Source organism: Schistocerca gregaria, chromosome 8 (genome assembly GCF_023897955.1).
Source record: "Schistocerca gregaria isolate iqSchGreg1 chromosome 8, iqSchGreg1.2, whole genome shotgun sequence".
Taxonomy (NCBI): Eukaryota; Metazoa; Arthropoda; class Insecta; order Orthoptera; family Acrididae; genus Schistocerca; species Schistocerca gregaria.
The window spans coordinates 447,698,776-447,702,760 of NC_064927.1; the positions used below are offsets into that span (position 1 = coordinate 447,698,776).

Below are 3,985 nucleotides of genomic sequence, written 5' to 3' on the forward strand. Positions count from 1 at the left end.
CATATTCATCTTTTTGGTCTTCATTTCCAAGGCCCCAACTTCATTGTCCACCCAGAAATTGCAAAACAGACGTTCCTGTGAACTGTACCCCACAATTTTGTGATTTTTAAAAGCATAAAAATAACAATTAAATCGCTTTTTTTCGTCTGGTAAACGTAATTAGTTTATACACACGTTTACAAAAGCCTTTTCTTCTTTCAACACCCTCACGGGAATTTTTAAATTAAGAATGTTAACGAAATAGCCCACTAAGATGGTGGCATAATAATGCAGTCAATGAAGATGAAAAAATTTTGATTATGGGAAACACCTCATGTAGTCGCAAAATTTTGTACGGTGACAGGGGGGAGTGCCATGAATAACACACTAAAAATCGTGACAGGTTGCATTTAAGTGTGGGGCCGCCACCGTCGGTACACCTTCGTACATTTTTCTTGAATAACTCGAAAAGCGAAGCCTGTAGCGAAATCGTAGCCCAGTACAAAAACAACGTACAATTCACTACTAAACAGGTCCTACTGGTTTTCTCATTAGTACCAGTAGTTGGTGCGCAGAGACACAGTAAATATTGAAAATCTCGCGCACCGCGCATGCGCTGTAGCTTAGGTGGTTTCTATAGGCCAGTTTCTAGTAGCTTCCCGACTCTACCTCCTCAACACCACTGTGGCACGTTGTAAACAATTATCATTTGCAGTTTGTCACAAAACTCGCTTGAATTTGGCATAACTACACTCAACTAAGGAATACATAGTGTCTCGCCTCTCCAAAATTATGAATGGACTGACCGATGTCGCCCGTCCCAATAAATAGATGAACAAACAGATACCTTCCTGTCTCGAAATATTATGATGAACAAATCGATACCCCTGACAATATTAAAACGCGATAGTGCTCGTGTGTCGCCATAGATCACGTGTTCTCGCCCTCGAGTGATCAACGACCCATGGTCTCCGTGTGTTGCAGGTGATGGTTCCAAATTATTCTCCAGCCGTTGTCTCGTGGAGTCCACGCCACTAGAAAAGGTGATGCTACGCGCAACTAGATAGGTCCCTCTGATTTACATGCTCACGAGCGCAAATTTTTCACTCACCTTCACAGTTCCTGCGGTTCTGGATGAGATATACACGTTCACCTGTAGCTGCGGCCGTAAAATTAATACCTTTTTTATTGGCGAAATTTGTCTTCATCTATCTCTACATCTACACTCCTGGAAATGGAAAAAAGAACTCATTGACACCGGTGTGTCAGACCCACCATACTTGCTCCGGACACTGCGAGAGGGCTGTACAAGCAATGATCACACGCACGGCACAGCGGACACACCAGGAACCGCGGTGTTGGCCGTCGAATTGCGCTAGCTGCGCAGCATTTGTGCACCGCCGCCGTCAGTGTCAGCCAGTTTGCCGTGGCATACGGAGCTCCAGCGCAGTCTTTAACACTGGTAGCATGCCGCGACAGCTTGGACGTGAACCGTATGTGCAGTTGACGGACTTTGGGCGAGGGCGTATAGTGGGCATGCGGGAGGCAAGGTGGACTTACCGCCGAATTGCTCAACACGTGGGGCGTGAGGTCTCCACAGTACATCGATGTTGTCGCTAGTGGTCGGCGGAAGGTGCACGTGCCCGTCGACCTGGGACCGGACCGCAGCGATGCACGGATGCACGCCAAGACCGTAGGATCCTACGCAGTGCAGTAGGGGACCGCACCGCCACTTCCCAGCAAATTAGGGACACTGTTGCTCCTGGGGTATCGGCGAGGACCATTCGCAACCGTCTCCATGAAGCTGGGCTACGGTCCTGCACACCGTGAGGCCGTCTTCCGCTCACGCCCCAACATCGTGCAGCCCGCCTCCAGTGGTGTCGCGACAGGCGTGAATGGAGGGACGAATGGACACGTGTCGTCTTCAGCGATGAGAGTCGCTTCTGCCTTGGTGCCAATGATGCTCGTATGCGTGTTTGGCGCCGTGCAGGTGAGCGCCACAATCAGGACTGCATACGACCGAGGCACACAGGGCCAACACCCGGCATCATGGTGTGGGGAGCGATCTCCTACACTGGCCGTACACCTCTGGTGATCGTCGAGGGGACACTGAATAGTGCACGGTACATCTAAACCGTCATCGAACCCATCGTTCTACCATTCCTAGACTGGCAAGGGAACTTGCTGTTCCAGCAGGACAATGCACGTCCGCATGTATCCCGTGCCACCCAACGTGCTCTAGAAGGTGTAAGTCAACTACCCTGGCCAGCAAGATCTCCGGATCTGTCCCCCCTTGAGCATGTTTGGGACTGGATGAAGCGTCGTCTCACGCGGTCTGCACGTCCAGCACGAACGCTGGTCCAACTGAGGCGCCAGGTGGAAATGGCATGGCAAGCCGTTCCACAGGACTACATCCAGCATCTCTACGATCGTCTCCATGGGAGAATAGCAGCCTGCATTGCTGCGAAAGGTGGATATACACTGTACTAGTGCCGACATTGTGCATGCTCTGTTGCCTGTGTCTATGTGCCTGTAGTTCAGTCAGTGTGATCATGTGATGTATCTGACCCCAGGAATGTGTCAATAAAGTTTCCCCTTCCTGGGACAATGAATTCACGGTGTTCTTATTTCAATTTCCAGGAGTGTACATACATAGACTATTCCGCGAGCCCCCGTACGATGTGTGCGACTAGTCATTTCCTTTCCTGCACCACTCGCAAAGACATCGTTGGAAAAACGACTATATATATCCTTCCGTATGATCCCTAGTATCTCCCATATTCGTGCTCCTTAAGCGAAATATATATTTGGGGGCAGTAGAATCATTTTGCACTGAGCTTCAAACGTCGGTTTTCTAATTTTTTTTTTTTCATTTGTGTTTGTCTAAAAGAATATCGCCTTTCCTCCAGGGACGCAGGTCGAGTCGACATGGCTACGGCGACGCGCAGCAACAGAACACTTTTTGTTTTCCAATCCAGCGGATGAAATTCCGTTACAAATGACAAATTGAGGCTATCATGTGCAGTAGGGCCTCACTATCAATCGGCTTAACAGGTGCAGGATCTAGAATTGCACCGTTGAACTCCAACGTCACCAGATCCCATGGTACATGTTTTCTCTTCGTGTATGGGGTTGCGAAGGATTCCGTCTATGCGCCTCTGCTTGCAACAACTTCCGGCTCACTGATGGTTCAGATCGTTCTGAGCACTATGGGACCGAACATCAAAGGTCATCAGTCCCCTAGAACTTAGAACTACTTAAACCTAACTAACCTAAGGACATCACACACATACATGACCGAGGCAGGATTCGAACTCGCGACCGTATCAGTAGCGCGGTTCCGGACTGAAGCGCCTAGAACCTCTCAGCCACCGCGGCCGGCTTCCAGCGCACTGCGATGGCGCAAAGCAACAGCAGTAAATTCACTACACGTATCTCTATATCTGCATCTTGTACATGAATACTCTTCAATTCACACTTAAGTGCCTGGCACAGGGTCATTCCAACTACCTTCAGATTGGCAGATTAAAACTGTGTGCCGGACCGAGACTCGAACTCGGGACCTTTGCCTTTGTCGGGCAAGCGCTCTACCGACTGAGCTACCCAAGCAAGACTCACGCCCCGTCCTCACAGCTTTAATTCCGCCAGTACCTCGTCTCCTACCTTCCAAACTTCACAGAAGCTCTCCTGCGGACCTTGCAGAACTAGCGCTCCTGGAAGAAAGGATATTGTGGAGACATGGCTTAGCCACAGCCTGGAGGATGTTTCTAAAATGAAATTTTCACTCTACAGCGGAGTGTGCGCTGATATGAAACTTCCTGCTAGATTAAAACTGTGTGCCGGACCGAGACTCGAACTCGGCACCTTTGCCTTTCACGGGCAGGCGCTCTACCGACTGAGCTACCCAAGTTTGGAAGGTAGGAGACGAGGTACTGGCGGAATTAAACCTGTGAGGACGGGGTGTGTGTCGTGGTTGGTGGCGGAATTAAACCTGTGAGGACGGGGT

General features: G+C 49.8%; 1 non-coding gene across 1 annotated transcript; it reads right to left on the reverse strand.

Moving 5' to 3' along the window:
* Positions 1-3,514: 3,514 nt before the first annotated feature.
* On the reverse strand, positions 3,515-3,589 carry Trnac-aca (transfer RNA cysteine (anticodon ACA)). The gene has a single exon. It is a non-coding gene; the product is annotated as a tRNA-Cys (tRNA).
* Between the last annotated feature and the right edge of the window lie 396 nt (positions 3,590-3,985).